Source organism: Cyprinodon tularosa, unplaced genomic scaffold, assembly GCF_016077235.1.
Source record: "Cyprinodon tularosa strain WSP-4 unplaced genomic scaffold, ASM1607723v1 ctg115, whole genome shotgun sequence".
In the NCBI taxonomy this organism is placed as follows: domain Eukaryota; kingdom Metazoa; phylum Chordata; class Actinopteri; order Cyprinodontiformes; family Cyprinodontidae; genus Cyprinodon; species Cyprinodon tularosa.
Genome location: NW_024037948.1, coordinates 1357145 through 1384945, shown reverse-complemented (window position 1 = coordinate 1384945; position 27801 = coordinate 1357145). Strand labels below are relative to the sequence as shown.

Below are 27801 nucleotides of genomic sequence, written 5' to 3'. Positions count from 1 at the left end.
ACTTCTCGATTTACACATGATATCTTGTCTTCAGGCAAATCAGCACAGACATGCATCAAACACGTACACACATATGAACACAAACACGCACAAATCCCTTTCTTCACTGGAGGCGCCCTCATGCTGGGTGCATGATAAATGGCACACACTGGCTCAAGTGAAGGATAAGCGATAACACCAAAGAGCAAAAACAGAAATAAAATGATAGTGACAAGAAAACTAAAAGAACGATGAACGTTTGATAGAACAGATGATAAAATCAAGTATGGCAACCTTTAGTGGATAAGTTAGTTTTGAGAGCAGCTGAAAAGATGGCGAAAACCTGAAGGCTTATTTGTAAGGCTCATAATGTGAGCCACAAATGAAGTTGCCTATATCTAAATCTCTCAACAAGAATGTTTCTCTGTCCCAAAGGTTAATAGCATTTAAAATACTTTTGCTTCTTCACACAGAATACTGCAGTCAATGCCTGAGGTTAATCCTAAATCATTTAAGACATGCTGACACAATACGACAAAATATTGTGAGTGTCTTTCATTGAACGCCAAATCTTTGCTTTCCTTTAATGTGTTCTCATAAAGGCTCTATTTACATTCTTGGTCCAGTCCAATTAGGAGAGCATTGTCATCAGGGCTTTCAACTATCGATCTCAGCCTGAAGTGAGATTTTGGAACACTTACAGCAAAATCCCTATTTTGAATCATAAACAAAACTGATATATGTTGAAACCCACTTTCTAACAGCTTTTATATGGAGCATTCATAAAAGTGCAACCGTGCTAAGTGCCATTTAAAGATCTTCATATTCTCACTCTCTAACAGCACTGTACCTGCCTTCTGTCCAGCAGTGGCAGCACCTGTCCTCTCCTTCTCGGTCCTCATCAGTAATTCGACATACTATATGTTATGATTTCACCTGTAATATTTAATAAAGTTGTCATTTTGAAATAAGTTCTTTTTTGATTTGCCATGGTTTGTTGGAGCACAGCATCACATTGTGCTTAATATTATGTATTGACACATTCTCAATTATCAGGGGGAAGAAAAATGTGTTCCCATTAAATGCTTGCCTTTAGTCAATTCTCTTGTTAATTGGAATCATTTAACATGAATGTAACGTGAATGTAGTATTAAACGTATCCAAATTTGTATTAAAAAACAATATTAGAGCTTTAAGTTCTGATATTTGAGGTATCTATAGTTTAGTATTGATTGTAACATAACAGCCTTCAAAGGGTGGTGTGGGAGGGTGCTCACTTGATGAAATCCATCAAAAGCCCAGCTTGTAATACTTGTCACTGCAGTGTGTGCTTTGTTAGTGCTGCCATACAGTATAGGTAACAAATGTATATACCCGTATTTTCACGACCATAAGGCGCACCGTACTAAAAGGCGCAGTCTCAGTTATGTGTGCCATTTCTGTATTTAACACACACATAAGGCGCACCGGACTATAGGGCGCGTTTTTTATATACAGGTACATGTCCTCTACTACCTTTAAATACCTCTACTGCGTATTTAAAAATACAGCGGGGGCAAAACTGAGTATGACTGTGCTTTATTCATGTATTTATTACAAAGTATTAATCAAACCTGGAAGCTGGCCGTGACACAGACACATCGCAGATGACAGAGCACTGTGATCACTCCTAAATTAACTTAAAATCCTGAAACCTGAACACGGAATATGTTCGCTTTTATTGCCGGTATCCTGGTGCCTGCAGTTTAAATTATTTAGATGAAAAACACCTGCCAGCAGCCGCGGTGAACCCGGAGGCTACCCAGCCTAGAGGCTGTTGTTGAAGGGATTTCTACTGTCGGCGCACTGCTGGTATGTCGGGGTCTGAGCGGCTCCGACAGAAATAGTATAGGCACGATGATAATCTAGATGAACTGACTGCAATGATTAAGTTTTCAGGTGGACTTTCTCACTTAAAAACATATTAAAACTACTTTTAAAACTACTGAAAAAACACCTGCCAGCCGCCGCGGTGAAGAGGAGGAGACCCGCCCAGATGCTGCTGTTGAATTAAATTTTCAGGTAGAAAAATAGAGCGGGAGCAAAACTGAGTATGTATGTGCTTTATTCATGTATTTATTACAAAGTATTAATCAAACCCATCAAAGTCATCATCCTCTGTTTCTGAATTAAACAGCTGCGCTAAATCAGAAATGCCAATTTCCCCTTCTTCGCCGTCAGAGTCACTTTCCGTGCCAGGCGGCTCCTCAGAAATAATGCCGGCTTTTGCGAAAGCTGGAACAACAGATCCAGCAGACACGTTAGTCCAAGCATCAACAATCCATCCTCAAACCGTGGCATAACTTGCCCAGCACTTATCGTGAAACTGTGGTCTCCGTCGGTCATCCATCGCTCCCACGCCGCTCGCAGCCTTACTTTGAACGGCCGGTTCACACCAATGTCGAGCGGTTGAAGTTCCTTTGTCAGATCTCCCGGGATAACAGCGTTCATTTGATTAACCTTTTTTTCACATTGGCTGTGAGATGGGCACGCAGTCACAGATTAACAGCGATGGTGCTGCGTGGAAAAAACCACCTGGTCTCCTCACATACACCTGCCTCAGCCACGCTTTCATCATCTCCTCATCCATCCAGCCCGTTTCATTTGCCTTAATATCATATGTCATCACAGCGCTGTGTCTGTCTCGCTGTCAGCTCCCAGATCAGCTTCTCTGATTGGTTGATGCGGCGCGTCCAGCAGCAAAACTTAGATTTTTCCATCTCGAGCAGCAGCAGCGCATTGGCAGATGCTTAAACGCTCCCGACGCGCAGCGCCTGCTGCTCAAAACGCGCTGCGGGACCTTTTGCTGCGCCTATACGCGCGTCAACCATTGACTTTGCATGTAAACACGCTGCTTCTGCTGCACCCCGGTTCACACCGATGTCGAACGGTTGAATAACAGCGAGCAGAGTTAATTTGTTTCACCATGTTTTTCACATCAGCTATGAGATGGGCACGCATGGAGTCACAGATTAACAGCGATGGTGATGAGTGGAAAAAAAACACCTGGTCTCCTTACATTCAGCCACTCTTTCATCATCTCCTCAATGAGGTGGCCTCAAAAGTCGCAGTTACAACACACATAGGGCGCACCGCACCAAAGGGCGCACCGCACATTTTGAGGGAAAAAAAAGACGTTTAAGTGCGCCTTATAGTCGTGAAAATACGGTATGTAGGATGTAAACAAAAAATGCAGGAGAGAGAATTAAACATGCTTCTGCAGACCCAGGATGGAGGAGCAACAAGTACTCGCACTGGCAGAGACTCAGCAGAGACTCCCCACTCAAGACCATAGATAAGGATAGGAATGGTATCGGCACAGAAAACACTTCCTTCACCTGAAGATGGAGGAAGCTTAATATGTGTTGTAATGCTTATCCCATTGTCAATGGGTGGCAGAGCAATGCTGCCACAGAAGTAAGAAAGTAAGAAAATTCTTCAAAATTCACTTATGTCACATCCTCTGTCCCATCTTTTGGTACACCATTTGCCAACAAGTGAACGCACCCAGATCCAGAGACAAACAGTTGTTCCCATGCCAAGGTACAAGTCTGTTTGAATTATAAATAAAGTTAACACCAACAAGATCCACTCGAGAAATCCATCATTTCTGATGGTTAAAAACATCCCAAGGGTTTGGTCCCAGATAATTGTTGAATATGTTCTGCCTTATGAAAGCTTATTGAGTGAGCAATTCAAAAAGTCATCCTTAAGTGTAAAAACTATGGATGGTTAACTTCCTGTATTGTGCACAGGCACCAATAAATAAGCAAAAATTAGATATTTCTATCTCTCAGTCAGTATAGTTTTTAGCTGTTTAATTGTAACAATATATGGACAGAGAGAGAATGGAGCCCCCAACATGTTTTCTATGTCAGGAAAAAAAAAGGTGACAAAGTTTAAACATTTTCAAGTTTCTTACATGTTTTTATTCCTTTGGCACTAAATGGAATCTGGGAAATGAATCTTCCAATTAATGTATTAATTCTCTCTAACTTTTAAACAAAAAATCCTTTACTTTTATATCTTTGCATGATAAACATCCTGTGTGCTTTAAAATGGCTTATAGAAAATGCAAATGAGAAATTAAAACCCACCAGCAATTTGATCAAACTGTTAAAATCAAACTGAATTATGAAATACAGTAATATAATTAAATCCAATTTACTTTTTCATGGTTTCCTTTAAGACACTGTTTGATTTGTAGACACATTTGATCTGACACACTGACAGGGGATTAGGTCCATTTTACAGAAACACCAATGCGACACAGCAGTACATCTGCTAATCCCAACCTATTCACTTCAGTTTGTCTTTAAATTAACAAGCACTTTAACATAATCTACTTTAAACTTATCTTGCTCACTCCCATTCACTACTTCATTTACATAGAAATCCTTTCTGCCTGAATGCTTTGTGGAACAAAAAAGACACTGTGTGTGGGAGTTGAGCTTGTTTCCTCTTTCATAGTTTATTTCTGCTCAGCCATTCTCCACCTGAGGAAAATCCATACAGTGGTAAAATAAGAAAATTTGTTTTTGTTTGGTTGCTCAGTCCTTTGCATTGGGGGACACAAAGAGTTTAACATTTACTGGTAGTGGTTATAAAAGTTTCCTAGAGCATGAAGGCTATTCAGCAATGAACTGTGGAGAGGGGAATGCTAAAGTGTCAGGGATGACTAGTGATTTTAAAACATTCTTTATAACCATTTGCTCTGGTGCCTGGGGTAAGCTTAGCATTCTGTAACCCAGTATGGCACCTACAACAGTTCGCTCTGAGTATAACAGAGTGAGAAGAAAGGCGTGATGATGAAGTAGTGACAGTTTCACCTCTGACCTCCACTTAAATTGTGTATTCATTGTTGTCTGCATCGCTTGGAGTTACCTGCACAGAAAGAAAAAATGGCACCCATTGACTTTGGATTATCACTAGTTGATTGCACTAAAGTCTAATCTGTTGAAAAATTGTCAAATTGCCTTATATTAAGCTACCTACTAAAAATACTTTTTTGTGATCACACTGTTACTGGAGAACACTTGAATAGGGCCTTGGGAAAATCCCTCCTTCAGCCCAAAACCAACCTAAAGAAATATAGGAAATTCTCACAACCACACAGTGTACATGCTGTTTCTCAAACACCTAGTTGGTTGAGGGAGAAGGCCATTCACAATAAGGATGGTTTTACTGGGGTTATTTTTCCTGTTAAACTGACAGTGGAGTCTTCCTATTCAATGTCACAACATGCATGCTCTGTGTGAAGGACTGCTGCAAAGTCAACAAAACATTGCAATCGACTCCCCACTGATGCGGTGCAAGTCAATGACTTGATGCAATCTGCTAAGTTTCCTTAGATTGCAAATATGTTTTTCTGATATTGTGCAGGCCTCATTGTCAGCTTATCATGGTCAAAATTTTGCTTCTGATTAAGAACATTTTATTCTCCTGTATGGAACAAAACTGAGATGTATTTTCCTCAATTCACAATGAAACGTATCAATTTTATAAAAAGGCTTCATTGTGTACAGTGAACCCTCGCTGTAACGCGGTTCACTTTTCACCGCCTCGCTGCTTCATGGATTTGCATCATGCATTGTCAAACTTTATCGTCAAACATAATCGATGGTGGCATGTCGGTTTATAAGGATCTTTTGGCCCAGAAGAAAAATGAGCGACAACATCTACCGATAACTATGTTCTTCTCTCCAAAAAACACACCTGTACCGCAGCCTTTAGAAGAAAAAACGTCACAGAGCAGAGTCAGGATGCAGCGGCTCCGTCAGAACAGCAGTAAAATACTTTACTGTACTGTACACGTGAGCCACTACTTGTCCTACTGTACTTTGTATTTTTTTTCATAATCATTTTTCATTTTCTCCTGTTCCAATCCGTCATTGGGGGTCGGTGCTGATCCCCGTAATATTAACCCTTCAGTTCGTATTGAAGATTAAAATTATTACCTTTTTATTTATAACTATATTATTTTACAGTACAGTACAGTAGTTATTTGTAAAAAAACAAAAACAAATTAAACAACAACAGTACTTTTATTTGTTAAAAAAATGCGTGAGCCTGTAAAAAGTTTTTGTTCCTTGATTTCAATGTTTTATGGAGTATTTCATTGTATAATAACTGTTGCACTTCACGGATTTCGCTTATCGCGGGTTCTTTTTGGAACATAACACCCGCGATAAACGAGGGTTCGCTGTATTTCTATATATTGTTTTTTTTTTCTCTAATTACTTACTCTTGGATCTTAATATTGAAGCAACAAGCTTTCACTTAAATATCCTCCAACTTGCATTAATTTTATCGAAGCTGTTCAACCAGTATAATTAATTTAATTTAACTCTGTGGCTAGATAAGAGGAGAGTTCCATTTCTAGAGGAAATCAAGCCATGGTGGACCTTTTTTGCGCTGTTTAGAAGATTGGATAACTACTATTACAGTATGTTGCTGTAACTTTAAAGAGACCTATTCTATCACTTCCCAACTAGCATATAATCATTGCCAGAACTGAATGTTGTTAGAATAAGGTAAAAGAAAATGGATATTATGGAATCAGGTGATCCACTTCTCAAATAAAATATCCCATAACTTGATTACCGTCCATTTATTACAAATTTTTCTTAAATAGATTTGTTTTTTAGTAAAGTGTTATCAAGAATACTATTTCTGCATGCCTGATGTCCTGAAAGTTTGCTAAAAGTTATAGTAGTTCTGAACATATATTTTGTATTATGTCATGGCCAAATATTTCCATACAGTAAAGAATTATGTAAAAGACAAAGTGACAAAAGCATTTGCATTTAAAGTCAGAGTGGAAGAAGCCAGACAAAGCTGCATTTGTACAACATAAAAGAGATCATGAGTTCTAAAGAAGAAACCAACTGGCTATTCAAGTGGAATGTTAAAACAGCATGGGAAGATACCCCTCCAAAAAAAAGAAAGAAAAAAACCTGAGTGGGAGCAGTGAAGAGCTATCCCACCTGCTCTGTGGGATATATTCCTGCCTGCTATAGTGATTCATAAATCAGGTTTTTAAACACTGTGGATCACAGGCTGCAGCCACCCACCCACGTGGCTTTTCTCCCTCACATTGACTGCCATCTGTAACTAAATAAAGTCTGGAAAGTTGATAAACTGCTTATCTAGCTGCTATGACAAAGAAGACTTTTGAAGAGCTCTTTTAAAATGCTTTTGAAAACTGAAAATTTTGGTTATGTATTCCAATAGTCAAAATAGACATCTAAAATTTTACAATGTTTCATATCTAGCCCATTCATCCATCCATTTTTCCCTCATGCCTATCCCAGGCGGGGTAGCGTGGGGTGCTAGTGCCTATCTCCAGCTATCTACAGTAGGGGTGGGTATTGGCAAAGAAGTCATGATTCTATTCTAATCATGATTAACATGCCACGATGTGATTCTATCACGATGCATCATGATACTTGAAATATTGTGATGCATTGCGATATTTTCACTATACACTGTAAGAAAAAGATACCGCCCTTACCAGTGGCTGACTGGCTGGGTATGATCTGGATAGTGTCTTCAATTGATACATAACTGAAAGCAACTGAATTCATACATAGCTGTATTTATTGAAACGATTTTTGGAGGTGTTGCCTTGAAAACAAATACTGGACACAAATATTACTATTACTGGCGTGGACACCGACAAAAAGATCTTAGGATTCATCAAACTTAAAATAGCAAAATAAGGATAATCAGTGCCATTTACATGGCCTCAGTGGTCCTTTAAACCAATGAAATGAAAACATTCAAATGTATGACATTTCCCCTTTTGCAAATTACGTGCATCATATCAATTTCATTTTTACCTTCTTTGTTTTTAAAGCCAAAATGCATCCAAGCATCTGACTTGAAATGTGATGGAACCGCAGGGCGAATTTTCATAGTGTCCTCCATGTTTTATTTCATATCACTCGTCGCAGTATCCCACGGCCGGAAATGCTTGTGACACAAGGCAGCGGGCGTCAACACATCCGCAGCGACATCTGCTGGACTGGAAGTTGTATTCCACTTGGTTTGGCTGTGGGGCAACCATTAATGCATTTTATTTTTTCCATTTTTTTTTTTTTATAATCGATTCTTGCCTTCAAGAATCGATGCAGTAGATCACAAAAATTAGAATCGCGATGCATCGTCATGACGATTATTTTGCACACCCTTAATCTACAGGCGAGAGGCGGCGTACACCCTGGACAGGTCTCCAGTCTATTGCAGGGTAACACAGAGACAAACAGGACAATCAACCATTCACACACACAATTACACCTAAGGAGAATTTAGAGAAGCCAAAGAACCTAACAGTCATGTTTTTGGATTGTGGGAAGAAGCCGGAGTACCCGGATACTTGTTCTTAATCTGCAGCAATTGAAGCTAAACCTTTATGTTATTCCTCTTCACCCCATGCTACCCAGACTGACACCTCCCAGATTTTCAAAACTCTAGCTGGAATCCTTCTAGAGCTAAATTAAAACAGCTTTTTTAAAAGCTACATAGAAACTTCTTAAGAGCATTCCCCATTTCATCCTTTGCCAACATTATTTTCTGTGTCTTGAATTTTGATTAAAAAAGCCAAAAAATAATTGAAAAAGCTTTGATATCGTAAAAGTATCTGTATCAGCAGATACCAAAATTAAGGGACTGAGGTGAAATTTGGATTGCTGATATTTTGTTCGACAGCTTTGCGCTATGGAAAGATGTCTGCCTTCACAAATGGGACCAACTGCTATGTATTTATAAATAGCAATTTCTATGGCAAGGGAAACAAAAAGATTGAGACTTTCAATTCATAGTTGATGATATATAACAAAAATATGGATAATATATTACATTTCTGTCAGTAAACCCTGTAAATATTACACACAGTACCTTTAAGTTACATAGCTAGGTTTTTAGGAAAGGCAGTCCACAGGAAGCATGATATGGGCAAAGTGCAACATACTGACATGATAAATCATTTAATATATCTTAAATTAACTTTATACTTGGATCAAAACTCATACAGTGTTATAATGTTCAAAATATCTTGTTTAAATACATGTTGATAATTTTTTTGCTTTGTCTTAGTTACATTTATTTTCAGAGCAAGTAATCTGATCCAAACTAGGCTTGTCCCGATCCGATACGTGGATCGGATCGGGACGCCGATATTGGCAAAAAAATGCGTATCGGCAAAGCATGTAAAATGCCGATCCAGACTGCCGATCCAGTTATTTTTTTTTTAATCTGGTCCGTATTTTCCAGTTTCTCCGATTGAAACGATCCATTCCACTATTTTGCACCAGTGTTTCCCTGTTTTGCATTTTTATTAAAACTTACAGTAATACTTGCACCTTTAACTGTTTACGGTTTTACTGTTCACTGTGCAATTTCAGATTGCTATTCATAATTTTGTCCAGTTTGTGTTTATCTCTTAATAAACAGGTAAGTTTGTTGTTACCAATCATTGTGTTTTATTCAATCTCACCTAATTCAGCTGGCTAGATGTTATCAAGAGTACTAAAACCCTTTTCAACATGAGTCTTACAACTAAGGCTAAATACTTTAACTTAAACTTAAATACATGCTCGGATAGGCTGGTATCGGCCAGTATCGATATCGGATCGGAAGTCCAAAAACAATATCGGTATCGGATCGGAAGTGCAAAAACCTGGATCGGGACATCTCTAATCCAAACACATACCAAACCAAATTAAATCTCTCTAGCTAAGTACAATTAATAATAAAACTACCCTTAGTCAATAGCTTATCACCAAAATAAAGACTTTTAGAAGTAGGGCTTGAAAAAAGAAAAAGATTAACTACAATACTATAGGAAGTGTTATAGATTAGGCAGAAACTTGTGTGGCATTCTCATGTTATATATAATATTTTTACTTTATGCCTAAAGTAAAAATATTAGTTTTATGATATTACACAATTTACACAAAAAAAGTTAATACGGTAACAATAATATCTGACATGAACTAATGACTTATAAAATGAGCTATGAGTAGCTAGAGCTATCAATGCTGAAATAGTATCCTAAATTCTAAGTGTGTTGGTTCCTAAAACATGTATTTTATATTCTAAAATAATTAATTAAGTTCAAAAGTATTTGGAATGCTCTTGGAGTTCTTAGAGGCTAATACTTGTGCTACAAAAAATGTGATGTTTTTCATTGCATTGGTGGATTATGTCTGTTGGTGACTGACATGAAGACAGTTTTAGAACATGTGTCTTTCTTGTAAGGGAGAGAAATGTACACTTATCATTTTTCTTTTTTTTTTTCTGTCAGCTCACCACCAGTGAGCCGCAACATGGGAGCTGGGTCTCTGCTCTGGGTCAGCTTGTGTTACTCTTGCTTCAAAGAACCAGAGAAATCTCTGATCACTTTGACACTTTCCTTGGCATCTCAGTATAATGACAGCAACTTCCAGGAAGTATGTGGTGGAATACTTTATTGGTTTTAGTTTGCAATAGGCTTTTCAGACAGTATGCGGTTTGGTTCGCGCTTTAGGGGTTCAATGCATTTGTGCTGCTTTTTCTTATTGGTTTGCACTACGCTGGCTGTGTTGACTTAGACTTAGGCAACATTTATTGTCATTTTGTATAACCAGAGTTTATAAAACAGTTGCTGTTTAATCATAGGCATATAATGGTCCAGTCTGATAAAACGGTTTAGATTACTGTATGACAGTTCTGAAGCCCTTACCCATTATTGGAAAAATGATGTGAAGAGAAAGAGATTGTTCCTTGTTCTAGGACTTGTTTAGGGCCAAACAACCAGGTGACACCAGTGGCTAGAAACTGACCTACAAAACTGGCTGTGAACCCTGCACCTGCATTATTACATGAACTCACATGGACACAAATACAGACAACCATCCACACACAGATGTAGGAAGCAAATCAATTCACACTTCATTGCCTGTGACATTGCTTTTTTTCATAGAGTGCCTGAAAACATAATCTGGTAGGCAAGACACTGCTGCTTTGTAACTGTTCTCCCTAATAGACGCTTAGCTTAGATACAAACATAAGGGATAAAGATGTTTTAAATGCTTTAAAGGAAAGTAGGAGGAGAGAGGGTGGAGGTAAAGGTAGGAACAGACAAAAGAAAATCAAGAATACAGACTTCAAAATTTCAATCCAGAATGAAGAAAAAAACTACAAAATAAGAAAATAAAATATGACGAAGATAATGAACCTAGATTCAACTTCAATTTTATTGATTCATTAGTCATTGGTTTATTAAGTTGCCTTAAAATTGAGAGGTGTCTGGCTGCAAACCTGCACTGTCAGGACCCTGGCTGCAGACCTGCACTGCACTTCGAGAATAAACTTCTAGTCCGGACAGTGCAGGAGACTCTGTTTTGCAGGTCTGCAACGAAGGGTCCTGACAGTGCAGGTCTGGGTCGTAACAGTGCAGGTCTGCAGCCAGTCTCTTGTGAAAATGAGGCTTTAAACAAAATCTCCTTGGCTCAATAAAAGGGTAAGTGGCATAAAGCAAAGGTTTAAAGTGACTTGTGTTATAATCCCAGCCTTAACAACATTGGTTCAAGTTCAGTTTACATAGCTTTAAACTGCATAAATTAATGTTTATAATTTACTACCTGTCCTCTTAAAGTTAAGATCAATAGACAGATAGGTGCAACTGCAAAACAACTAATGGTAACCAGCTTTGCACACACACATTTTGTGCGATTTCAAAATTGCACTTATGCTCTGTTGTTATTCTTGGCCCTGGTGTTGCTGGAATCTTGATCACCATACAGAAAACAGGGGCAGTTAGCTTCACTTTGTGCTACTTCCAGTTTGTACATAAACAAAATATGTATTTTAGGGAGTGAGGGAATTTTTTTCCATCTCTATTCATCTCAGTTTGTAAGAAAAGTTTGATTAAAAGTTGCTTTACTACTGCTTTTTTTAATGTAAAGTTTGTCTATTCTGTATGTGACTTCTTTTAGGTACAACCAGGACGGTTTGCTCCTAGGGAAGCCCTCTACTTCCTTTGCTAAAACAACTACTTTGATCATTTGTATATCTATGTGTATGTTGCAAATCCCTTGCAATTATGGTGAGATTAGGATTAAAGAAATAGTTATAGAAAAAGAAGACGGTAGACAAAAGAAGCACCACATTGTTTATACGAGACGGGGGAGGTGATGTGAGCAATCCAAGTTTTGGGCTAGTGGTGGTGAAGCATGATCGTCTATTTGGTGTGAGTGGCGCAGTGGGATAAGAGCGTGGGGAGTTCATGCCCCCGTCAGGCCCTTTTCACACTGCATAAACAAAGAGATTACAGTGAGACGGGGCTCTATGCTCCCAACAAGTGAGGATACCCACACATACCCATTTCAACATGAACACACAATCAATATAGGAATCATGTATTCAAATACACACAAGTATGCACACTTGAATGCAAACAAAGGTCCGTGCAAAAACACAACATCACCAAAATGAAGACACATATACAACTAACAAGAAACACAAAGCATAGTGGCGCCACCTGTCTCCTCTTCACCAATTAATGAGCCCCCAGCTCCCGGGATGCTACAACAGGGTGGCAATTAGCAGGGGAAAAAGGAGGGGGTGAGGGGTGGGGGTGAAGATGAAATTAGGGAGAAAAACAGACATTGTGTGGGGAGGGGGCACAGAATAAGGGGCACAGTGAGGGAAAAAAACACAGACTTATCAAGGAAACAGAAAGTTTAACATATTGGCATAAGCAAAAACGCCAGAATGAGAACATATAAATATTTTCTGTAAATGTGGGCAAATGTTTTGCCATATCTATCTGTCTGTCTGTCTATCGATCTATATACATATATAGAGAGAGGGATGGAGAGAGAGAGAGATGATATGCTCTTCTCAAGCACTTATTAATTTTCATTTATTGTAGTCATTATATGTAGGTAATAAAATGTACAGAAATCCTTATGGCAAAATAATAATCCAAAAAGTTGGACATTTCTTGTATATAAGAAAACCAGTGTGTTTTTCTAATTTCCTTGAGAAACTTAAAATGCAAAAGCATGAAATATTAAGGAAGTGAAGGGCACTGGATTGAGATTGCTGACTGTTTATATCTGCGTTTGATTTGTGTCTCTGTTGTTCTCTGACTGTGTCTCCTTACTTCAGTCATACAGTCACTCTGCTTCCTGTTTTTTTACTGAAATACATTCACACACACACACACACACAAACACACACACACCCACATACACACACACACACGGCCTTTTGTTGGCCACCTGATAACAAACAGTCATTCATACCATCTCCTGACCCCCCCGACCCTCGAACTCTAAGACCTAAATACAGAACAAGAACTTAGAAACTAATCACGCATTTGCTGGCAGTCATTAAGCAAACACAAACATCCCACATAGTTCTCCCTTTCCTAATTTTTTATTTAAAAAACATATTCTTGCACATAGATAAATTATGAACAATGAAGCAGAACCTCCTGAAAATACAGGGTGTTCCTTTAATAAGTAAAGAAACTGAGTGTAAGACTAAATAAACAAAATTATATTAGCATATATCCAAACTACAATTAACCCCATAGTCCAAAAGGCTTACGATACCAACACTGAATACTAATTAAGCACTTAGCTTAACTACAGTTTTGGGGTACCAACAATGACAGTAAAAAAAATCCCTGTTTAATGTTATGTACATTTCAAATGCTATTTTCAGTTGTCTATGGATTAAATGTATTTAAACTAGAACATAATATATAAGTTTAAGACAAATAGTCCTAGATATTTGGATTTTACATGTTTTTTTTTTTTTGTTTAAACACTAGTGTATTCTGAAAGAAAGAAAATAATGTGTAAATAAACATAACAGATTATGAGCCATTAGTATGAAGTCTATTATTGCTTGAAATTGCCAGTGTCAGTTTTAACACCACATCTTGTTCTACTTATTTTAAAAGTTGTTTGCAGAAGGGCAGCTGTCAGTTCAGTTGTATAGGATGAATAATTTCCACCACCCACTTTAGTTGATGTGAGAGAAGGAAACCCCGGACATTTTTCCTTTCATTAAATAAACATGCAGCCAAATCTTTAAAAGGTTTTTCAAGAGGCAAAGTTCACTGCATGCCAGAGGAGGTGCATCCACTACTTATTTTAGCAATAAAAATACTAGGTTTAAATCCCTGCCTAGGATCCTTCTTCATACTAGTCTGCATGTTCTCCCAGTACATGCACTGGTATTCTCTGGGTACTCCAGAGGTGACAAAATAACTCTCCAAGTATCCTAACAATTTGTAGTTTTTAGGAAACAGAAAATCCAACTTAGTGCAACTATAGTTTTAGTGCACTCCAGTAACTCCTGAGTGTAATCATTCAGTGCAATTATATATTTTTAATTATATGTATATACAACTTCTATAATTTGTAAGATTTAAAATATTTTGACCTGTCACATAAACATGCACACAGAAGGCAGGTGTGCTGTCAGAAGTAGAGTCAACAGCCTTGGTCCAACTCCCAAATATAGAGAATCCACTATTCAGTGATGTTAAGGTTCACTGCAGGTTCTCATATAACCACCACAGACCTTTTATGTCTAGGGAAGAGAATAAGCGCTGAACACAAAAAACATGCATTCATTCCCACATCCATTCCCTCTCTTTTATGAGAAGTGCAAATACATCTATAGGTGTTTATTTTTAAATTAGACAACATATTCCCACAAATTTAGTCAGACATTTGCATTCGGCTATCACTTCATTGAGATATGCATCATACAACCAAAAAAACATATGCCTATCTCCTTTCTTACCTCAATCTAACCAGTCACCCATGTCCACACACATACTGTTTTCCCTCCTTTCCAGACTCTCTCATATCCCTTTGTTGTATTCACAGTGTCCAGTCAACATACAACAAAGTACTTGTTGTATGTTTACTGGACACATTGAAACACTGCTCTCACACTCTGACCTCTAGACTGACATATAAAACATGCATGCATGTGCAATAGGGCTATGAAAAAGATGAAGACAAATCAGTATTTTATTTCTGCAGATCATTTTGTAAACAGCACCCTAAAAATGTATAACATGCCTAAATGAAGTTGATTGAAACTTTTTCATTCTAAGATACTGCTGTCATCCGCTTGACATATCGCCAGAAATTCACATGGGGCAGGGGCAAGCTTCAACTTCAAGCTTTAACTGAGTAGAGCAGGCCTGGATTTCACCAAGCATGTTCTGTTCTTAATGATTATAAAGAGCCGATCAACTGCAACCTATGTCCCTGTGTCCATCAGATTCACCAGATATGCCTCCAGTTTGGAAAGTCCAGAACCATGGTTTAAATCACGGTCCTGGTACCTGGGTCTGACTGGGACCTAAAACTATCCCAATTCGGAAGAGAATCGCCAAATAAAAGAGGTAAGGGGAGGTGGCGTTCCGGTGCTCACACAGGGGCAGAGGGAGATAAGAGTAAGAACCAATGCAAAGAGTGCACCAGAGTGTTGCACAGGTGGCTGGCTGGGGCGAGCCTTGAAACTAAGCGAAGACAGCGGTAGATCCAATAGCTGGGGCTCGCTCTGTAGCAAAAAGAAATTGGAGGAGGACAACGGTAGATCAGAAAAGGATAGAGGTAGACTGGAGCAAAATGCCAGGCAGAGGCAGCAGGTGGCTGGGGCCAGCTCAGGAGCTACAAGATAAGGATAAATGGTAACTAATATAACAGGCCTTCTAAGGGTGAAATTAAACTGTTTTTTTTTAAAGCCACCCACAAAGCTCTTAAGAGCATTTGGAACTTGACAACCAAAAACACAAAAATGTACAGGATTAACTGAAGTTGAACAACTGCTTTGACTAAGGACAACAACCTTTTTTTTTTTTTTTAGATCATATGACATCATTAATTCTTTTAAATATCTGGACAGTTTAAATCAACCATAGTGAGCCTTGTGTTTAAGAAGTGGATTGAGGGAAAATGTGCATAGATGATCCAATAAAATCAAAGGAATAGGACACAAATGTTTTTTATGGAGTTTCACAGTGACAATAGAGGAGGATGGTTTTGCAACAAAAAGTGAACAAACATCATCAAATACAAAGAAACTTTCTTAATAAAATAGCATTATCGTATACCTGGCATAACAAAACTTGGTGGGAAAGGATGTAAAGGTGGAAGAGTAAGGAGCCCTAAAAACATTTACATGGCAATAAGAAATCCATTAGATCTAAAAAAAACTATTCTATCTTAAACTTATGGATACCAGCCAGGTTTTTATGTGCTCCTGACTATATAAATAACCAAAGAGTTTTTCACTTTTTCTAATTGTAAGAAATACTAGAAATTGCATATTTGAACAGAAAATTATATTTAAAATAAAAGTGTGACAGCTATGAACACGCTAAAGGAAAACAAAAGCATTAAAAACTATTTCACAGACAAAAAAACTGCTGACATTTTCTATAAGGTCATTTGTAATCTCAAAGTTATCTCAAATGCAATATGTAAATATGCTGTAAATATTTTCTGCTGTATTCCGAATGTCGTAACAACTTCCAACTTCCATGGTTTTTACCTTTAAACTAACAGCATCGCATTGTATTGCATGGGCTTCATCCCAATACTTTTCCAAATCTTCAACTCAGGCAGATCTCTCAATTTATATTTTTGCAATTTCTTTGTCACTCCCATCACAATTGATGATGGGAAATTTAGGAATCGAGGTTGTGAGCCTCCTTGATTCAAGAACTTATCTTCTGCTCCTGTCTATGTTTTCTGGGGATGTGTCCCTTCAGTAAAGGATTGCCCTCCATGGATCAGCCCCCATCATATTCAGCACCAGACTCTTTTCCAGCTTGATCACAAATGCAGCCTTACCATTAGCCTTCAAGTGCCACTGTGAAGAGTACGCCCGCTGAGCTTTCAGGTTCAAATTGTGAAATAGACAATTGTCAGCAAGGCCCTTGACCAATGAGTGTTCCTTAAATTCTGCCCTCAAGATATCCCAGCTCACATGCCTATCACCAGCCAAGTTTAAAACATTGGAACATTAGCAGCCATGCCTGCTCCTGATCATTGCTGGGCAGCATTGGGGTTGACAATGCTGTATGCCTTGATTATGTCCAGTGACATATTCTTCACTGTCACCAAGCCAGGTATCTGGCCACCTTCACATTGACAGTGATCTAAATCTGCTCGATCATCCCACACAAAATATCCAGACTGGATGATTCTACAAAATGTCAATGCTTTGTCTCTTATTTTGGATTTGGCTGGATCCTCTTCCCAAAATGTCTGCTTCCCTTAACTCTGTTTTTGACATCGGCCCTTTCTCAATTCACGAGAACGCGAGTACGTACCCGCGTTCTCGTCAAGTCCGTTCTTGGCGAGAACGCAGGAAGATCGGACTTGACGAGAATGCGAGCACGCAAGCACGTATGTGTATTGGAACAGAAGCGTACTCGTGACGTCATCGCATGCAACGTTCTTTAGCATTTCTTTAACAGTCAAAACTATTTAGTCCCTACACAAAACATTTGGAAAACAATATTTTTAATTTCTAAAGCTTAAAAAACATTTAAAAAAATTACCGAACCGTGGGTATAAAACTGCTGGTCACTCTGGTCCGCTCTGACTTTTTTTTTTTATTTCGCACTAACTCTGTAAACAGGCCACACAGGGAGGCTTAAATGTATAATGTTATCGCTTCAAACGATTTCAAAATGTACTTTTGACGAACAACAGCAGCAGAAAAGGGAATGTTTAACTTACCACGGTGAGCGCTGTCTCGAATCAAGCTGCGGCCGCCGGGCATTCTGGGGAAGCGGTCAGTTTGAAGAACGCACAAGTCTGCTCTGGTGCATGCTCGATAAAGAGTGCGGGGCGAGAACATCATCTGGGGATTTGGTGCGTTCTCGATCTGGCGTTCTCGAGAATTGGAACGGTACTCGGGCTGAGGCTGATGACGTGTCACGAGTACAGTACACGAGCACACGAGAACGCTCAAGAACGCATATTGAGAAACGGCCATTATCTTCAATTCTTACCTGAAAGCAAATTTGAGCAGATACTTAAAAACACATGTCAATCTCATCACTCAGGTCACTCAGCCTCAACTAACTGGAAAGTGCAATGTATTACTATAATATCCAAGAAGATTTTTCAGTTGGATTCTAGTTATTATTTAAAAGATTACATTTAGTTATGGTATAAACCATACATTAATACAACTCCCTGCAGGTCAGAACAGGAAAAATAGTTTTTCTCGGCTTGAAGAAATTTCCAGCGTTTTATTGTCATTACACCGTCACAAGTAGAGAGCAACGAAATCTAAACAAAACTCTCTGTATTTAACCCATCCCCTTTGGGGAGCAGTGGGCTGCCATTGCGCAGTGCCCGGGGAGCAGTGTGGGGTTAAGGGTCTTGCTCAGGGACCCAGAGTGGCAGTCAGTGGGAGTGGCGCTCATAATCAGGACCACCACTCCCCAGAATGACTATTTGAATGTTGCTAAGCGAATGAAAAGCAGAACTTTTAAGACATGAGTCATGGCTGAATAAAAAGGCAAAGCATTTGCTACATGTCAGTTATTCTAATGCAAAAGAAAAAGCAAGTTAGATAAAGTAAAAATACAAATACAGTACAAATAAAATGAATGTTTTTTTTCAAACAAGCAGAACTATGCCTGAAATAATAAAATGCCAAAGGACTCCTGAAGTTAATTAGTTAGGTTTATTTTCTACAGAAAGTACAGGTGAAAAGAAAATTGCAGTTTTCAGTGAGTGTATTTTAAAATGTCTAAAAACAGGATGGCCACCTGGTAATGACAACTTTTTTAATCCTAAGTACTTGGCTGAATTCCTTAATTCAAATACATGCATTCACATATGTGCTGTACATATGTGTGAACAGTTCTATCTTTGAAAGAGCAATTGCTTTTCATACTACTGGGAACACCACACAGATCGTGACAGTCTCACCCACAACTGATTATGTAAATATGATAACCATCTGTGGACATAATCGTGAGTGTGTGGGTGTTCAGTCTAATATTCTTTTATCTCTTATCATATGGAGATCAGCTGTTGAACAAATATGCCATTGTTAAAGGCAGGGTTAGATGCAAATGTGTGCCCGCATGCTTGAGTGTCTGTGTATGTGAGGTAGTACTTTACTCGTTCAGGGCCTCATCTGTTCCTAATACTGTGGAGGATCACATGCGTTTTCAGATGAGAAATCCTGAGCTTGTTATTAAATGTCATAGGCCGATCTTCTAGAAGAACCAACAATGCTCTCATGGCTTCCCAAATATGAACATGTGCAGATGCACAGCCTAGACACATTAATAATTTATTGTTGAAAGAAAGAAAATTAGAATTAGATATGTTTATTATTTGAGTAAACTAACCTGGTGATGCAACGCATGATAGCAGCATTTCATGCATATAAATAGAGTGTATAGGCAGCAAATTAGGTCACAGGCAATATATATAAGTAATGAACCAAGGTTTTGATAAATGTATTGATTGATTGACTGATTGATTTTATTGATCTCACGGTGGAGAAATGTACTCGTTACATCAGCTCAAATAGTCAAGAACAAGAATGTGCCAAAGGAAGAAAAAGATGCATGGTATATACACGGTATATACAGTGCATCCACATATGACAGCTTTTTTTTATAATTTTTTTTTATATAGTAGGATCATTATACAGGTTTATTGCACATGGTGTTTACATGAGTATTTATATAGACGGGTATTTATATTTATAGTTATTGCACTGGGTGTCAAATATAGAAAAACAGGTTTATGTACAGGGTATCAAATAGTACATTTCAGATTATACATTGCATTAGGCAAGTTTTACTTATGTTATGTCAGTTAGTATTAGACCTGTTATACGCCATTTGGATTGTGTAGAGATAGAAATAAAATCCTAATGTTAGCATTCACGGTAGGAAGCCAGGAGCAGAAACAGCTGATCAGTTATGTGAAGTAAATGTTTGTATGCTGTATTTCAAAATGTGCATTTAAAAAATTTGATGGAAACATGTCTATTAAATGCCATGATGACCATGCTATAAGGGAAATAAAAATCCATCCATCCATCCATCCATCCATCCATCCATCCATCCATCCATCCATCCATCCATCCATCCATCCATCCATCCATCCATCCATCCATCCATCCACAAAGAATAGCACTGTCCATCCCTTATAGAAAACCATGAAGAGGCCCTGTAATGTCCCACGTAGGTGTCCTTCAACATGCCAAATGGTCCCTCCTCCCCCATTGGTCCCCTCCTCACAGCTCTCCATGTGTCCATTCATCTGCCTGCAGGGGAGAACAGCAAAGCCAAAACACATCCCTGTGGGATGGGGGGGGAGTAGCGACAGGCGGGGGGGCTCACAACTAGTCATGCACATGAATTCCTCTGTTGTGGTGGCACAGCTTGGTGCATCCAACCAAGTGAAAAGACAATCAGTCTATTAAATGCTTCAGTTTGTGTTCTTTAAAGAGAAGACCATTGTTGCTAATAGTAGCTCTGACAGCATTAATCATGTTTTTTGTCTTAAAGTATTTCTATTTTTAAATATTGTGCATGTTATTTCTTTTTCAGTTCCTTAATTTGGTTCACCCAATATTATGTTGTGGATCTCCACCTGTGTGGCATCAAACAATATAAATGGTTTCCAGAATCTAAAGCACAAACTCCATCATCTTGACCCGACTTGCTGTGTTAGAATGAGCACAGCAAGTTAAAAGATATGGGTGCAAAATAAACTTTGCAGGATTTGTTAAGATATTTAGCTGGCTATGGTTTAAAGAGGCATTTCTAAGCCAAAAAAATTTGGAGACATATAGCAATTAGGTTTTTCTCTGAATTGTGAAAGGGAGTCAAATGTCAGCCAATAGTCCCAAAAAGACAGCTGAGCAGACAACAGCATTTAAGGAAGGCAAGGCAGGAGTGAAGGCAGTCAGGGCCAAGGACAGGCAGTAACACAACCAGCAAGACAGTCAGTTTTAGAATAAACACACAGCTCTCTCAACATCGCCCGGGAAGAAATTCTTTCCTTTGATGTCAACCCATGCGACCTTGCAGCAGTCTGAAGAACTGAAACCCTGTCTAAACAAACGTCAACACTGCTAACACATGTTTCATTCAAACATTCTAGTGTGCATGTATGAACACCTTCAGGACTGAGAGGGAACAACAGTGATGTATACAGGTAAATGAGAAAAACACTTGCAGAACAGTGATAAATAATAATGCAATTAATAACTTATAAGCTTGTAAAAGCAAAGACTTTACTTTGGCTTTGCCTTAGCTTTTAATGCAGCATTATGTGTAAGCTTGCTTTAACATCCCTGCTTTCTGTTTTCACCCAGCAGAGTAAAATGATTTGACCTGAAAAACCATGTTACACTATGAATGCAGTTCCCTGCTGGGAAACAGCGGCCAATAATACAGTGAATGCAGAAGTCAGCTGTAACTAAAGCAGGGGCAATAACCAAGATCACGTCTACAAGTGTTAGAACACTACATCCCTGGGCCCTGCTGAATGACAAATATATTAAAAATGTACTTCCAGTAACTACTACAACAATACAAAATGGTAACCACTACTTATATATTTTGTTTTTTGTCTCCCTTGAAGGTATAAAGAACAATAAGAACAATTGAGCCTTACAGCATCCACTGCAGGTTTGAAACTCAAACTGAAATTATTGATAAACTCATAGGAAGGTATACTGACTTTGTTAATTATCTCTTTATTGTTTTATTATATACTCTTAATTCTGTCTTAAGTGTCCTCTTTTTGTTGAGCAGATAAACACCCCGGACAATTTCTTTGTATGTTTGCCTGTTTAATTTCTTAAGATGTAGGGTTCAGGCTTTGGGAAAACATTCAGTGATTGACGTTATTTTAAGAAGTTTAACTAAAACATGAATTTCATATGTAAAAACAACCTATTTCATCTCAGTGTCATGGTTTTGGTGCTGATGGTTGGCTTTTTCCACCTGCCCCTGTTCACCTGTCTAATTGGCCTAATGTGTCTAAACGAGTGTCTAATTCTGACACTAAGGCTATTCAGTGTATCAAAATAATTTAAAAGCCCTATTGGGCTGAATACAATCTCCCTTCTATAGCGATGCTCAGATAAATTAATGCTGCACATAATTAAGAAGTGTTGACAATATACAAAAATAATATTGTTATTAGATAAGAGCTCTGTACAATCAAAACTTTGCTTAAAATTTCTCATTTTAGCAGCCTGAAATTTATTAGTTAGTTTCAAAAGTTAGAAAAAGTATGTGATTGCCATTACTCCCCTGGAGCATCCTTAACAGGCCTGCTCAAAAACTGGAATTTATTCCCATATAATCTAAGCATTAAACTGCTACTATTATTATAAAAACAAGGCTTTTATTTTTAAGGTAACAGCTTTCATTTACTAAATAACTTATTTAGTAAGTTGTTTAGTACCTTCCTTGGTGCTTATTTAAGAGCCTTCTGGCAGCTTGCCATTATACAAAGGTTTTGTTTTGCACCTCTAATATTTGAAGTTGGTATGGCTCTTGATAGCAGTCACAATTGCTTATGTGGGCCTATGAGAAAAAACACAGTTAATTAAATTGTTTCATTTAATTATCCACTGCAAATATTTTTATGATTCCTGCCAATTTATTTTCTTTAAGTAATTAAGGCAATTTTTGCATACAGATCAGTTAAACATAACATTTTTGTCCATTTGGGTCACAGCAGTATTTAAAAAGCAGGAGTCCTTTGTGTGAAAGGTTTTAGAAAAAACAATAGATGGCTTTAATTTTTTTTTTTTGTCTATGAGCTTACATCATTACACTGGTCCTTCTCCTCACTCTACAGTTGTGAGGATTTGGTGGTACCTCCTTGTAAATCTACCCAAACAGAAACCACCAATGCTGCACAGTGGGCAGTGACAGACAGAGGTCTGTGCTGGAGGTACAGTCTAACTTTTTCTAAAACTACTTAAAAAGCTCCTGAGAGCATTCTTACTTCTATCTTTGCAATCATTATTTTCTCTGTTTTCCAATTTAACTGACAGAAGCTTCTTTAACAACCAGTCCCTGATTTGTTGCCGTGTCGAGTTTTCATGGGAAAATTCACCTTTTTCAACTTCAGCGATCACACTCTTCCCTCTTTATGCAGTGCCACTGTTTGACGACACTCTATTCCTCTGTAGCCGCACAAAGTGAACAGCATGATTGCAAAAATTTTAGAGAAGTCCTGCCATTTACCTGCATCAAAAGTCTAAAGATTCACACATCAGCAGTCTTCCAAAATAGCTTTAACCTTGCACCAATCTTTTTTTTTTATACCAATACCTGGGCTCAGCGTATCAGCATATCCAAAATTGATGTGAATCAACTGATGAATGAACTATATATATTTTTATGTGATTCAATGCTTTAGCCTTGACATAAATGTTGTTAAACAAAGGTAACACAGATATAACTGTACTTTATATAATATCTTAACAATATCACATCCAGGTTTTGAATCAGTGCACATCTAGTTATTGCAACATCAAAACACTTGCTATAGCCTCATAATCTAGAACTAGTCATTCATTACTTTTCTAATTTCATGATACGATTACTGTAACTCTACACAACTGTATACTGTATTTCATTGTCCCAATTATCAATCCTGCAGCTTGTCAAAATGAAAAACTGTGTCACAAAAAAAAAAAGAAAATTATTCTGTGGCCTTACTTTTTGCAGTGCCTTACCACTGATCTAATGATAACTTTTAAGATGCTTGAATGAACATGTAGTTTCAATTTAAACAGACAGCATTCATTTCAAAGCAGTTTTCCAACATTACATCTTTTACGTTTAGCAAGTTTTGATTTTCAGTTTCGGTATTTCACTTCCTGATGGTTGATTTTAACTTACCATCTACTTATTTGTTTTGCATTTGTATTGTATTTAAATACTTTTAAATGGTTAAGATTTACCCACACAACAAATATTGTTCTTACCTAGAGGTGTTACGTTGCTTTTAACTTTCACAGGAGAGTTTGGTCAAACAGCTTTACTGCACCTGCACAAAATGTTAAACATACAAAATATTTTTTAGAAAATACACAACGGTCATCATATGAATGTTTATGTGTAGTTAGATTAGCTTTGATGGAGTCATTACTTAAAAAAAAAACTAAAAAAACACAAGCAGGTTCTATGGTAACATGTAAGGTAATTGTATCAAGTAAATACATAATAAGGTTTTGTTTTGTTGTTGTTGTTTTTTTAAGTGAAACTGACTCATATTTAAAAACAAAACCTGTCCCAAAACAAGTTTTGAGAAATACCCCCAAAAAAACCATGTCAGAGCCAAGAGACTCTGAAAGGTAAGATGAAGTGATGAGCGGTGGGAGCTTTGCAGGGTTGTGGTCAGGGCGTGACAGGTAGCTTAGCATAGCATCATTGAAGCATGGACAGTAAACAGAGGGGAACTGATGTTTATGCAACAGATACATATTTTGGGACGCCCCCTGATCTCTGGTCAGGGGGTGTCCATAGAGAGAGAAGTGCATAGAGAGAGAAGATTAGGTTGAGGGAGGCTTATGGAGCCCAATGGGCCATAGCACTTTCATTTGAGCCACTTGTTTCAAAATGCCGAGGAGGAGAAAAGGACAACTCCATATGAATGATAATAATACGCCTGAGTAATCTCTTGTATCAATAGGATAAATCAAATGCAATAGCTATTGTTCAACTAATTAAAGCAGCGTTGAAGGTTTTGAGTCCAAAATCGCAAAAACTAAAAATGTCCAAATATAGGTGTCAAAGAAGGCACAGTAACATTAAAATAGTACCCTATAGAACCAGCTTTTACAGATTAAATGGGAAAAATTATTTTTGAAATGAGTTAAAATTTAAATCATGTAAAAACTAGAATCAAAACTCCCTCCCTTTACTGTTGCCACTCAATCCTTTTCCAAGGACACAGAGGAGCTGTTCTCTATCCAGCTTTCAACAGATAACACTCTGCACATCTCAAGGCAAATACGTAACAAGGCCTATTTTTTTAACCACTTTTGGAGTAAAATGTAACACACTTAGAAAAAAATACTTGCAGTGCGTTGGATTCCAGATTTATAAGAAGGAACGAAGGGAGTGAAAGGTCAGGTCTTACAGATTCCCACCTGTGGAGTTGGAAAATTTAACTAAACTAAATATTTCTAAGATAAACATAACTCTCAGGGCGGGTCCATTTTTAGATCTCTAAATAAACACTATTTTCGAAAAAAAAACTTAATTCAGACTGGATTCATTTAGCAAAGCATTGCATTTTATTGCCAACCTATAAAACACCCCACAGTGTATGTGTTTGTGGGTGTGAGAGAGAGTGGGTGTCTGTCTGTGGTCGTTACACGTAATACCCTAGAGTCAGAACCATAGTCTGACAGAGAGGTTAATTCTCGTTAGTTGTTAACATGAGCAGATTTGACATAAATCAAAGCATCTACCCACTTTAGTATATCGGTGAAACCACTTCGAGTTAATGGGAAAATAGAAAGACCATACATTTACCTTTGTAAAAGTGTCATTCAGTTAACGACAAAGAAAACGACACAGGTATTTTTTGCGGGGTAAAAAACGTCCAGAATAATGATTCTTTCAGCTTTCAGAGTTGCAATGAAATCTAATCCTGACAGTTAAAAAGTTACAATGCTTTATTATTCACCATAATTTACAAGCAGTTTGTGCAGGCTGAGAAACTATATTTTTTTCACACTTTCTGAAAAAAAAAAGCTTTAGTTCAATGTCAATCTTATCTTATAACAGCTGACAATAATCAAATTTACTTCAACAAAAAAGGGAGATTTATTGAACAAGATTCATTACTCATCTTGGCAACAGCTCTGCTACAAGGACAGAGAGCTTTTGTTTAAAAGATGGTGACCTCAGACTGTATATCACCTTAGGCTAATCTAAAACTGAAATTGCAGAAATCAGTATCAAGGAAAACGTCTGAATGAGTTGGACCAGGTACTCCTACCAGGTCCTCCATTACATAGAAGTGAACAAGTCAATCTTTGTTTTTACTAAAAGTTCTTAAACAAAGTAACTCTATCTGTTTCTGGTTGACCTGACCTAGCCAGCAAAGAAAAATAAAGTATACCATGAACCCAACATTTCTGCTTTCTTGCTAACAGCATTCCTGAAAGATAAAAGTACAAATGAGGCCCACTTACAAAACTTTGACTTAAATCATAAAGAGTTGATATAGATGTCAATCTTTTGGAAAGAGTATGTATGCCACCAAATCTGTTGGACAGCTTTGTTTGATATGACAGCAGAAATGACACAGTGGGTGTCAGTTTACATTGTGGCCTTCAGGTATCAAAGGTAGGCGTGTCATGGTTTTGCGCCAAACAGTTGGCTCTTTCAGAAAGGATCATCGAGACAGATTACTACCTAAATACCTTCTTTCACTTAGCTACTACAAACTGCCAACTTGCTTTCAGCTTTACAATAGACAACAAAAATAAAGACAGATTGGATAACTCGGGGAAATTTGACAGCCATCAATACAAACTCAAGATTCAAGATTTCTTTGTCTCCCTTGGTGGGGTATTCTTTCTAGGCAGGGGAATGTTGCTTTAACAATTCCATAAAAAATGCCCAAGAAAAACGTTAAAGATGCTCAATTAATATCATATTTACCACAGAAAAAAACTAGTTACCTCATACAATTTAAATAAACAGCCATCACATCAGCATCCAGTCATTTCCACATTCTACTGAGTCACATGGTCACTTTTATTAAAAATAAAAAATCAACAGGGCATCAGGGGCCTCCTGAATTCAACCACATATTTCTTTCCTATATCTCTTTTCCTAAATCCTTAAATGAGTTTACATGATGAATTAATCAATTCTTATACTGGTTGTGTTTTCAGGGTAAAACTCTGTTCCATCTTTCTGATTTTAATAGAATGTATTTATGGTTCCAAATGTGTGGAATCTAAAATCATATCTGCTTGACTGAAAAGGTCCTGAAGTGGCTCGAGAGCCTGTGTGCCAACGATTGTACCTGTGGTGTTAACCAGACTGCTGATCTGACTGTTTGATGTAACTTTTATATTAACAAACTATATCATATCGAGGAGCATAAACTATGTGCTTTGAACAGGATTATGCTGCCTTTAGATAGTTTTACCATAAATCTTTTACATTGTAATTGTTTCTCACTTGCGCTGTGGCCAGCTCCTAGCTTCATGTTAGGGTTTGTAAGCTTTAGATTTTCTAATATTCTCATTACAGGTTTATGAGAATATCTTGTTTTGGGTTTGTTTAAAAAGAAAAACAGTTTAAACAGAATGGTGTATTGGAAAGTTTCCTTTCTGTCCTAACCTCTCACATTGCTTCAAGAGTAGTTGTATGGTAAAAATGACTTTCTAAAAAACTGAAAGGATGGAGCTACTAAGGTGGCCAAGGGCTGGAAATACAAAATACGGCAATGACAAAATACAAAAATCAGACTATAACACATAAAACACACACAAAGGTAAAATACTTCAAGAACTAAGCTAAAAGTACAGTGGCTATTGGCTTAGATTCCAGGGTGAACACTGAATATATTGGTTGTCCAACATGTCAGTCATAGCGATGCTCATTAGTTCTTTCTGCACATAATTTTGAGAATGTTTACATTTCTGTTTGCTCTATTATTTACCTCTTACAACCAGTTCCCACCAACTTATGCAACATATGTTCATGTAAACAATATT

At 37.7% G+C, this 27801-nt stretch overlaps 1 protein-coding gene across 2 annotated transcripts in view; it reads right to left on the bottom strand.

The window, feature by feature from the left end:
• Positions 1–27801, bottom strand: part of bmpr1ba (bone morphogenetic protein receptor, type IBa) — an 89837-nt gene that overhangs the window by 35749 nt on the left and 26287 nt on the right. The window contains exon 2 of one of the 2 annotated variants that reach the window (XM_038306118.1): positions 24043–24104. The exons of the other annotated variant lie outside the window; for it this stretch is intronic. The gene's annotated coding sequence lies outside the window, so the exon portion shown is untranslated. The remainder of the gene's footprint in view (positions 1–24042; positions 24105–27801) is intronic. 2 annotated transcript variants of the gene reach the window in all.